At 33.3% G+C, this 12,765-nt stretch overlaps 1 long non-coding RNA gene across 1 annotated transcript; it reads right to left on the bottom strand.

The window, feature by feature from the left end:
• Positions 1 to 10,019: 10,019 nt before the first annotated feature.
• On the bottom strand, positions 10,020 to 11,825 carry LOC139498006 (uncharacterized). The gene is made up of 2 exons (XR_011657786.1): positions 11,714 to 11,825; positions 10,020 to 10,170 (listed from the first exon to the last, which is right to left on the bottom strand). It is a non-coding gene; the product is annotated as an uncharacterized lncRNA (long non-coding RNA).
• Between the last annotated feature and the right edge of the window lie 940 nt (positions 11,826 to 12,765).

Here is a 12,765-nt window from a genome sequence, read left to right as displayed (position 1 = left end):
TGTGTGGAGATATATATGGTTATGTTCATGGTTTACTTTGCAATGGTGTTGTCAAGTTTTATTTGTTTGTTTTCAATGTTCCTCTGATATCTTGAACATTATTTATTAATATAAGGAGGTTACGTCTCTAAACATTACATGATAGGTATAATAACACTTCCCTAAGAAATGTGTTATCAAAAGGTCCAAAATATCGTGAGTCGAAATCCATCAATTGGAAATACAACTTTACAATTTTGATGGATTCGGTCGAGGATTATGCCAGGCAATGGGCTACGCGTGAGAAAGAAGACGTAGACACTCTTCCCGAATGGATTAAGGCAGTGAGATCGTTGAAATAAATCAGAATTAAGAAACTGAATGGGTCTATCAATGCCCATACTTCGTCAATCTTTAAAGACCCTTATGTTGCAAAACACTTATCCTACCTTTATGACAAATATGTTGTTGTCCTCGCAGATAAAGCCCCAAACAACATCGTTTTTGTGTGTAAAACTCATTACTCTACACTTTATACACGTATTCCACATTCCAAACTCAAAGACAAATTGAAAGAGTTGGTATTGCTTTGTTTCATAAAAAAGAATGGTCAACGAAGATACAAGTATCTTGTCTTCAGAACGGATAAATCCTACTTTGTAAAGGATTACACTAATTCAAACAAAAATTATCCGAAACTGACATTATCAAGGTACTTGATTTCTTGATTGACAACATATTTGTTACGTTCGGAGGACGTGTTTTTCAACAGACTATCGGCTTTCCAATGGAAACTAATTGTGTCCCTCTTCTTACCGACTTGTTTTTTTTATAATTATGAGGCTGACTTCATACAGGAACTTCTTGGGGAGAAAAATAAGAAGTTAGCAATATCTTTAAACTCTACTTTCCGCTATATAGATAATGTTCTTTCACTAAATAATTCAAAATGTGGTGACGATGTCGAACGCATATATCCCATTGAACTAGAGATAAAGGATACAACAGATACAGTTAAGTCGGCCTCATATCTTGACTTACATCTAGAAATTGACAATTAGGGTCGATTGAAAACAAAACTTAACGACAAAAGAGATGATTTCAGCTTTCCAATTGTGAACTTTCCATTTCTAATTAAGAAGCAACATTCCAGCAGCACCTGCATACGGTGTATATATCTCCTAATTGATACGATATTCCCGTGCTTGAATTTCCTATCATGATTTTCTTGATAGAGGGTTGTTGCTCACAAGGAAGCTATTAAAACAAGAGTTCCAAATGGTGAAGTTGAAATCATCTCTTCGTACATTTTACGGACGCCATCACGAGTTGGTTTAACGTTATGGAATAACCTTTTCACCAATGATATCGGATATAACTATAAACAACTTTCCTTTCATGAATGTGATCTACCGAATTAGACTATTTACTGGATTTGTTATCTCATAAGCAATACGACGGGTGCCACATGTGGAGCAAGATCTTCTTACCCTTCTGGAGCACCTGAGATCACCCATGGTTTTTGGTTGGGTTCGTGTTGTTTAATCTTTAGTTTTCTATGTTGTGTCATGTGTACTATTGTTTGTCTTTTTGTCCTTTTCATTTTTAGCCATGGCGTTATCATTTTTTTTTATTTATGAGTTTGACTGTCCCTCTGGTATCTTTCGTCCCTCTTTTGTATTTATTTTCTCTTGTTTTTTTTCCGAAAAAGGTGTGTACATTATTTTAATATATATGTCAACATATAGACAGCTGATAGAATTCTCTTTTTTTCAGGCATCGTTGCAATATGAATCTTTGTATGGTGAGTTTTATTATAAGATAACGTAAAAAGTAAATTCACAAAAATACTGAACTCCTATGAAAATTCAAAACCGAAAGTCTATAATCAAATGGCAAAATCAAAAGATCAAATACATCACACTTGTCATATTCCTGACTGGAACAGTTATTTTCTTATGTAGAAAATGGCTGATTGAACCTGTTTTTATAGCTATCTAAACCTCGCACTTGTATGACAGTCGCATCGAGTTGCATTATATTGACAAGCATACCCGAACATAACAAACAAGCGCAATAGGTGAAATTGGGGATACAGGAGTCAACATTGTGTTAGAATCTTATTCACAATAAAACAACAAACAAATATTTAACAAAGTCAATTATCAAATTTAACACTCTCATTCATTGCTTTCTTATTTTTAATATTTTATTTTATAAATAAAATTCACCCATTAAGGATAAAAATGTTCAAAAGTACTGGGACCGTATGGTTAGATTTACACGAACTCTGTTAAAGAATCGCGCGTTTGACATCAGAATGTAAACGTCACACAGGTAGAGATATAAAAACAAATTTGTCGTTCAAAGTACGATCAGAATATAGTCTATAGAAGAGGGACGAAATATACCAGATAACAGGCAAACTCATAAATCGAAAATAAACTGACAAAGCCATGGCTAAAAATGAAAAGGACAAACAGGCAAAAATATAGTACACATAACACAACATATAAAACTAAAGAATAAGCAACACAAACACCACCAAAAACTAGGGGTGATTTCATGAAGGGTAAGCAGATCCTGCTCCGCATGCGGCATCTGTCATATTACTTATGTTATAACAAATCCGGTAAATAGTCTTATTCGGAAGGTCCCATTCATAAAAGGGAAGGAGATTATAGTTACGACGTAAGGAACATATTCGATATCATTTGTTAAACGTTTATTCCATAACGGTCAACCAACCAAACTTTATAAAGGGATGATTTCAACTTCTAATTTGGAACTCTTGGTTTAATAGCTCAATTGTGAGCAGCAACCCTTATCTAGAATATCATGAGAGGTAATGCATGCACGGAAATATCGTATTGGGAGATATATACCCCGTATGCAGGTGCTGTTTGAATGTTGCTACCTAGAAATAGAAAGTTCACAATTAGACAGCCGAAATCATCTCTTTCGTCATGTTTGTCGTTAAGTTTTGTTTTCAACCGACCCAAATTGTCAATTTCTATATGTAAGTCATCATATGAGGCAGACTTGAGTGCACATGTTGTTTCCTTTATCTCTTGTTCTCTTAGGCAAATCCTCTTCAGAATGTAAATATGAAGTTTACATTGTCCTTCTTGCCGCTTGTCTATTTGCCCTTTTGTGTATTTCTTCTAAAATAAGAGATGATATTATGTATCAAAGAAACACAAAAGGGCATATATGACAAACAAGAATACCAAAAATCATAGTTGAACCATAAATCAATGGCGGAACGTTTGAGAGCTTAATGCATTTTGGCCCATGTCTCAAAATTATTCTTTATTTGTTGAGCATTTGATTGTTGAAAGCCTGTTATATAACAATATACTTTAACGTCACCAATTAAATGGACTAAATGACTGCAATTGATCTGTAAATTGTGTACATTTCAACACCTTAAAATATTACAAAATCAAACTAAAACACATCGTTCTCATTTCTATTTACTATAATTTTAAAACTGTATATAAATATAGCATGGGTTCGAATCCCTGCGAGGGAAGAACAAACATTTTCGAAAGCAAATTTACAGATCTAACATTGTTGGGTTGACGTTTAAACGAGTAGTATGTACATAATGTACACAGCTGGTGGTCCGATGGATAAATCTGTTGTAGAGTTGTCACTGGCTCAGACGTACTTATAAATATAATTATTTTCTGTGACTGTATCTTACATTAATTTATGGGATCCTTTACTATAGATAATTTAGCTGATCTGTATCATGCCTTATATATCATGTACTGTAGTACGACGCTAGATTAAAACTGACGTGGAAAGGTAACAAGAAAGATAAACATGGTCTTAATCCCTTATATGTTTCTTGTTTAGCTGGTTTTGAAAACATAGTGAGAATTTTGATTGATGAAGGTCCCAGTTTATATGATTGTAGCGATTCAATAATTGGTGCCACTCAAGGGGGCCATGACAAAATAGTTGAAACTCTTATTATCAAAGACTTCGATGTGAATATTGTTGATGTGCATGAGAGAACTGCTTTTTTCATTGCCTGCGAAAAAGGCTATACGAAAATCGTTACGTTGCTCATTAATAAACATGCTGACATTTTCAAGGCCAATAGTGATGGAAAGACACCACTTGATGCAGCATTTTGTGCGAGGAATAATGAATAAAGAAAGGCAACAGTAGTATACCGCTGTTCAAAACTCATAAATCCATGGACAAAAAACAAAATCGGGGTAACAAACTAAAACCGAGGGAAACGCATTAAATATAAGAGGAGAACAACGACATAACACTAAAATGTAACACACATAGACAAAATCCCGCGAGAATAACAAATATAACATATATATAACATCAAAACCAAATACATGAATTTGGGATAGACAAGTACCGTGACACGTCTTATCACAATGTGAATTTACACTAAAAAATAGTAAATATCTTGATTAAAAACAAAGCAGATGTTATTAATATATGTGCAGAAGAAGAAACAGAGATATCCATCGCATTTTATAAAGGATCTGGTAAACACACATTATTGGCTAATGTAGCAGACGTTTGTGTACCAAACAAAGCAGGACTGATCGATATTAAGAATAATTTGACAAAACACGCGCGATTTGATCAATTCAAGGATTTTGTAACCATGAAATTTTTAAAGGAATTACAACCTGAGCAGGCGGAAAGGTTTAACATTTCTTGGTATTCAGAACACAACTTTCAGAAGCAACAAAATGACATAACGAAAAAAAGACATAAAGAAATTGGCTGCAGTATGGATGGACACCTTTATATGAAGCATGCATGCGTGGAGACATTACAACTGTAGAATCCCTTATCAAAAGCAAGGCAAATGTGAACATGAAAACTGTCAATGGTGAAACGCCGTTGTTTGCGGCCATTCAACAAGGCAGTGTTGCTTTGATAGGTATCTTAATAAATGAGGGAGCGGATATAAATTTAGTGTTATGTAGTGCTGTGCAGAGAGACCATGGCAAAGCGGTTAAAAGTCTGTTAGATAAGGGAGGAGATTTATACTATAAAGGACATGACGGGATGTCGCTCTTAATATTAGCATGTGAACATGGTTCAAGTAATGTTTTTAAACTTTTTTTAAAACAAGGAGCGGATGTTAACGAAATAGATAAAGATGGGAGATATCTTCTTTTTGTTTCAATGGTTAAAGGATTTTCTGATATATCAAAAGTTCTTGTGCATAAAGATTCCCCTATAGTCATATCCGACGAAGATACAATGAAAGCGTTGGATTCTGTATTTAACATATTTGTGCGAAAAGAGAGAGAGGAGAAGGATACCAAAGGCACAACTAGAAATGAAAAATTGTTAAGGTTACTTATATCAAAAGGTTATACAGACACCATTCCGATTTCGAACCCATATTATTTATATCATTTCGTGATGTTAGGCGGTTGTCAAAAGCGGTTAAAAGAAAACGAGTTAAGGTTTCTAAATATGAAGATCGAAACCAATCTGCTATATCAGCCACCATTTCTGGAAATTATTACTCATGAGAGTTACTATAAAGTTCTTTTTTTAATAACAGTTATTGTAAGCATAGTAGTGTACATGTTATTAATTACGAAATGCACAAAATAGTCAACATTCCAACATGGAAGTATTTCAACATGTTGATACCTTTTCGAATACTGCGTGTAACAAATTACATTATGGATTGTAGAAATGCTCAGGAATAAATAAACTGAGCTGTTTTTGGCAATGGTGTAGTAACTTTTGGTTCTCAATGCTCTTCGACTTCGTCCTTTAATTCCGTTTAAACATTTTTTTCAATCGAGCGTCACTGATGAGTCTTTTGTAGACAAAACTGGCGCAAATATTAAATTTCAATCCTGGTATCTAATGTATATGTATGATGAATTCATTATAGACAAGGAACTTAATATAAATGCCTTAGATAAGTGCGGCTATACACCTCTAATGCAGTGTTTATTGTATTTTACGGTGATATATTTGAACGAAGTGGATTTAGTCATATTTATCATCAAAGAACAGAAAACAGAATATCATTCATTTCAAAAGGTGATATATATGAGCAGTTAGCTCCTATTTCCAAAAAATCACTATGTTTACAGCTGTTAATGTTGCTATTTTTCGTAATCCTCAACATGCTCAATCGAAATTTAAACAAATTATGATTTATTTTTACTACAAAAGACATTATATTTTTTACTTCCAACAGAATATAGGTTTTTGTAAAGGATGTCATTCACAACATTTTTTTAAAGAAACTTTACAATAATTGCCGAAGCGTGCTTTCGGGCTATTTAATGCATTTTTAATTGGCTGTCGTTTTAGATAGATCTAAGAGAAAAGTGTGCCTCCCTCTCTGAAACATTTTATTTCAATTGTCCTAAGTTTTCATCCTTTTAAACATTCAAATAAATGAGAGAGAGAAAATATTTCATTATTGTTTATGTGTAAGAAAAGTTTTATCACTCATAAGATAGCGTTAATTTTTATTCATCATACATAGTGGTGTTAATTTTTAAGGTATGATCACATTTATTTTAAGAATGTTTAAGCTTACGAGGACTTAATTTGGATGATTATTCTGCTAAGTCTGTGTTACAGATTCTTAGGTTGTACATTACATACATTGTATATCTTAAAATTTTTATTATTCTGATCAACAAATTTTTTGTCTAGCAAAATTTCTGAACAATATCAAGTTTGATCAAGACATTCAGATGTAGAGATACAATTAGGAGTAAAACACTTACGATATATTACTTTAGAAATCAAACCTGTTTTAAACCACTGAATAGAGGTAAATATTTGATAGAAAAGAACAAGTATACAAATTAACACCTCTCAAGCTTAGAATAAGTGTTATTAAACCAGCATTTTTAAATGATGTATTTCAGAATATAAACGTTAATTGTGGGTGCACATGTACCAATGTTTAGTCAGAGATCAATTCATTTAAGAGAAGAAGAAAACCTGTATGTTTATAACCCTGGAACAGTATTTGAATTTATTTTTTTTGGTACTTACATGCATTTTGTAATAAACCGAAACACAACTACATATGTTTTGTTAATGGTGCATTGGCTAAAACCGCTAGTTGGGGCCCTGTCGTTATGAGCATACAAGAAAGTGGTGTATACCTGTTTTTGGTATCAAATGAACGTATAAATGTTTGGATTCACTGGAGGATCATTGTTCAAAATTTCGATATATTAAACTAATAAAAGAAAGCATAGCTTACCTCTTGTTCCGATAAGACGTACCTGTTTAGCAACACGACGGGTGCCACATGTGGATCAGGATATGCTTACCCTTTCGGACTACCCCGAGTTTTGGTGGGGTTGCTTAGTCTTTAGTTTTTAATGTTGTGTATTGTGTACTATTATGTGTCTGTGTTTCTTTTTTTTTAGCCATGGCATTGTCAGTTTATTTTCGATCTATGAATTTGAATGTCCGTCTGGTATCTTTCGCCCCTATTTTGTACTATATAACTTGCAAAAACCAGTGCGCTCTTATGTCAAAGTGTTAATGAAGATATGTAGATTTTTGTCAGCAAAAATCAGGTTAAGGTATAGTTTTGCATGAAATAACGGTCGCTATAGTTAAAGACCAAAAATAAGTCTGAGTGCTTAAAATTGCCGAACATAGAAATCAATAGGACTATGAATGAGTGTTTTTTATTCGTTTACAGTTATAAGGTTGTCGAAATAGTGTACTTCTATATTCAATATGATTTTTTTATTCGTTGACTAACACGTTTTAACCAAATGTAGTTAATATATCTCAACGTGTTCGATTCGCCCGTGTATGTAACAGCGTATTTGATTTCAACGAAAGAAATCTCTGTATTACACCAGGGTTATCGATATCACAAACTTGTCAAACCATTTACATAATTTTGTCATCGGTACAAGGACATCATTCGTAAATATATATCCTCATGCAGACATCGTATACGTTCAAGTATATTACATCCAATATGTTATGGTAATATTCTTTACAAAGCACAAACATGTCGGCATTCATATAAAACTAACCAAATCTTTTAACATAATTATTTGGAAAGGATATGGGGTCTTTGCATCGGAAATAAATACATTTATTCTAAAACCAGTTGGTATGATATTGGTTATGTTCTTCTCATATATATTCTGATGGTATATAGTTATCAAAGGTACCAGGATTATAATTTAGTACGCCAGACGCGCGTTTCGTCTACATAAGACTCATCAGTGACGCTCATATCAAAATATTTATAAAGCCAAACAAGTAAAAAGTTGAAGAGCATTGAGGATCCAAAAGTCCAAAAAGTTGTGCCAAATACGGCTAAGGTAATCTATGCCTGGGATAAGAAAATCCTTAGGTTTGCGGTAAATTCAAAGTTTTGTAAACAGGAAATTTATAAAATGACCACATTAATGATATTCATGTCAACACCGAAGTGTTGACTACTGGGCTGGTGATACCCTCGGGGACGAAACGTCCACCAGCAGTGGCATCGACCCAGTGGTGTAAATAGTTATCAAAGGTACCAGGATTATAATTTAGTACGCCAGACGCGCGTTTCGTCTACATAAGACTCATCAGTGACGCTCATATCAAAATATTTATAAAGCCAAACAAGTAAAAAGTTGAAGAGGATCCAAAAGTCCAAAAAGTTGTGCCAAATACGGCTAAGGTAATCTATGCCTGGGATAAGAAAATCCTTAGGATATTAAACCCCTAACTGGAGGGATTGTACTTGATCTCATATGATGCAGACATATGTTTTTTAATCAGTTTCATTGAGGTCTGGAGTTAGCATGTTAGTAACTACTAGTAGATCTTTGTTGATTTATGTATCATTTTGCTGAATTTCTTTAGTTACTTATTCTGATACCGGACTCGCACTTCTTTTAAATTTAGTTTTATTCTGCGTATTGCTATGTGTTTCTTTATTCAACATTGCCTAGAGGTAAAGGGAAGGGTTGAGATCTCACAAAACATGTTTAACATTTCGTGTCGGGGCCTTTTACAGCTGACTATGGGGAATGGGTTTACAAAACATAACAAAAAGCAATTAATGACAATGATAGTCACTCTATAATATATATCTTGCTCTTTTTTTTGCATACAAATAGAAATTTAATGAAACAATTTTAGAAGGGTTTGTGTTTCTCGGTCTTAAGTTTTCTGTATGTAATCATTGACATGTTGTTTTACCATCTAAATATCAACAAAAAGAAGATGTGTCATGGTTGCCAATGGGACAATTATTCATTCAAGTTCAACAAGAAGATAAAACGGGGAATAGAAACAACATTTTACAAAATTTCATCATTTCAAACTAAAATCTACCGGTAAGCAACACGAATCCCAACCTAAACCAAGGTTTATTTCAGGTGAACCTAAGAGGTAGCAGTTCCTACTCCAAATGAGACACCTGCTGTTTCAAATTCATGTGTTGTAATAATATTGATAGGGAAAAGCATAGATAAACAAAACGTTTTCTTTGGTTGGTTTTATAGGCCGTTATGGTTCCATGATAATGAGAGGTTGTGTTTAAATGTTCTCAACGAAAATTTGTATTACATTAAAACAAGAAGGTCACCTGTATCTACTGTTGTTTTGGAAATTATGTTGAATAATGTTAAAATAAAAATCACCGGAGTAAAAAAAGTCTAATTTCGAAAGTTGACCGATTATCTTGAATATAGCACAATGCTAACCGGACAATACATAAAAAAGGAGATGTGGTATGATTGCAATGAAACAACTATACACCAGAATACAATTGAAGATGATACCAGCCATTATATGGAACCGTACGGCCTTAAATTACCTAACTTGTTGTTTTTTTTAATCGGCAATGGGGCTGCAGTTTTGGTTTCCATTATTTCTTATAAATACAAAGGACTTATGTTCTTAATTCACGATGTTCAAACGAACATAACATATTTATGTGCTAAATTGCTCTATTTTCTTGTACAACTCTGCTCCTAATTTCTGTTCTAAACTGACTCATATTGTATATATGTATATAAATAAGACAATAATAGTTCTGATACTAACAGGCACGGTGACCATTTCTATTTATTCATCATAATTCACAATCTACTAGTAATCAATTTTCTATAAATGTCTTTCATTTCATTTCATCAAACAATGTCCTAAACATCTCTCCATAAACACTTCATCATATCAAATCTATAAAATAAACATTACAAATCAGTATACTATATATACATATCCACTACAGACATCTTATACACATTTAACAATACAAAAAAAAATGTCTGCAAGTCCAGTGGTCACCGCCCAGCCTTCGATAAACTTGAAAACCCGTTTTCAATCTATTATATACCTTACTAATTTGCATAACTAGTTTATTCTATTGTTAAACAATAGACTAAAATAGATCCGAAAATTCGTACGCATACCGCACATAAATTTATTTATGTTCTTAATTCACGATGTTCAAACGAACATAACATATTCATGTGCTAAATTGCTCTATTTTCTTGTACAACTCTGCTCCTAATTTCTGTTCTAAACTGACTCATATTGTATATATGTATATAAATAAGACAAGAATAGTTCTGATACTAACAGGCACGGTGACCATTTCGACATACAAAGAAAGCAGAAAGTGAAAATGTTATAAACCTAAATTCTTAGAAACTGATAATCGTTTTTCTAAACTATCTGATACGTAACCATCTTTAGCTAAATCAGATTTCCATCTTCCATGTATTTTAAAAAGTTTATCTGGTATGTCATATTTAGCGGCCGCTGTGGCACCGCCTGCTCTGAAACTGTGTAAACCAAATTTATTTACATTTAAACCAATTTGTGATAAGGCCTCTTTGACTAACTCTCTTGCTCGAGTATACGAAATTTTTACATTTTTACTTCTCAATATAAAAGAATTAGTTTTCTTTAAAAAAGACAATGCACGAAATATAAAGAATTCTGAATTATTCTCAATCTTAGCTAAAACTAGATAACTTTGCAAAAGCTTTACAGAACAGTAGGAACTATCTAATCTAGAAATAACGACATTATTACCATGTCTATAACAGTCTGTTTTGCTCTTACGAATAAAGATATTGACATGCGAAGTATGAAAAACTATGTCTTTAGCTGTGATGTTGCATAACTCGTTGAAACGCAAAAATCCTGTATACATTAACGAACACATTAACAATAAACGCAATTCTTTTAGTGAGTTACGATCTTGGTATTTATCAAACAGTTTAATCATTGAATTCGAGTCAACTGGTTCTTCTTTCTTTTTCGGACGAGATAGTATTCTCTTAGCACCTTCTAGTATACTCTTGACTAGTTCAGATTCGCTTGGATCAGTTACGCCAGCAATACGATGAGCCCATTTTATGCTATAAAATGCTGTATCTACTGAACTAAAACCTTCGGATGACTCAATCAAATGTTGCAAGTATAAACCCACATAAAGTTTATTACACGGAAGTACTGAAGTTATCTCTTTGTATTTTTGTGTCCACTTTAAAAAACGTTTGAAACCTCCAATATATTTTGTAACAGTCGTCTTGGCCCTCGAATCTAAGACAGTTGCATTAAGATTTGAGTAAAGTAATGTGAGTTCTGTGTACTTAACCGAACTTAACTGTGACCAGAATCCAGTCGAAAAAATGTTCTAAAAATAGATATACAGTAATTTTAATCTTTTTGTAAAAAGATAAAAATTCTATTACATACATAACATATTTACCTGAATCAATGCATATCAATCAGGTCCAGTGACCATACAGTATTACTAAAAGATTTAGTCCAGTGACCAAAGAGCATAACGTCCAGTGACTTCCAACACACACACATTACATCAATATTCATATAGTTAAAACAATTCGGTAAATAAAAAACTTAATATTAACAATATGAAGCGTCTAACAAAACAGCTAATATAGTTCCTTTGAAATCTCCTCTCACAAAAATAGAGTTCAAATTATTTCCAGATTCGAATATTCCGTCTGGTTCGTTGAACTGAAGCACATCATTTGTGTACTTTTTATATTTTAGACCAGTGTCAAAAATCAACGGCCAAAATGGCGATGAAGGCCAATTCGGAACTATCAAAGTTCCTTTAGCTTTGCATTTTACTAAATGATTTATAACCCTGCTAACCTCGGTTACTGGAGGTACTAGCCAGTTGTTCTCACCGGACCAGTCGCACGTGAAAGCGTCGACGCATAAAGAACCTGGGTTCCAGTATAAGGAATTAAACTTTTGTAATTTCGTATTTTCAAAGCTAGCAAACCTATCCACTGAAAATGGACCCCATAAATCATTCAAGAATGTGAAAAATTCATCTGAAATACGCCAGTCGTCAATATCGACAATTCTACTTAGCATGTCTGCTTGTTCATTCTGTTCCCTTGGAATCCAGTTAACAAAAATAGTAATATCATTTTTGCGACAACAATCGTATATTGATAAAGCTAAAGACTGTAATTCTGTTACTTTACTACCCTTGTGAACTATTGTTACAGCGTTTTGATTATCTGTATAAAACGATACCGTGCAATGTTTAAGCAAACGTGCAAAACTTAGTATAGACAACTCCATTGCTTTGACTTCCCTCCAAGTGGAGCTCTTCAATTTCTCATCGTCCGACCAAAATTTATGCATAATCTGTTTTAGATTATCAATATATCCAGCAGCCCCTGTATTTCTTGCATCTGTAAATATGTAAATTCAGAATCCAGTCCCAACAATGAAACTGGTTCTAACTCAAAAATGTTATCTCTCCAAAATATTAGATCT

Source organism: Mytilus edulis, chromosome 12 (genome assembly GCF_963676685.1).
Source record: "Mytilus edulis chromosome 12, xbMytEdul2.2, whole genome shotgun sequence".
In the NCBI taxonomy this organism is placed as follows: Eukaryota; Metazoa; Mollusca; class Bivalvia; order Mytilida; family Mytilidae; genus Mytilus; species Mytilus edulis.
The sequence above is the reverse complement of the archived record's forward strand: the minus strand, read 5'-3'. Positions and strand labels throughout refer to the sequence as shown.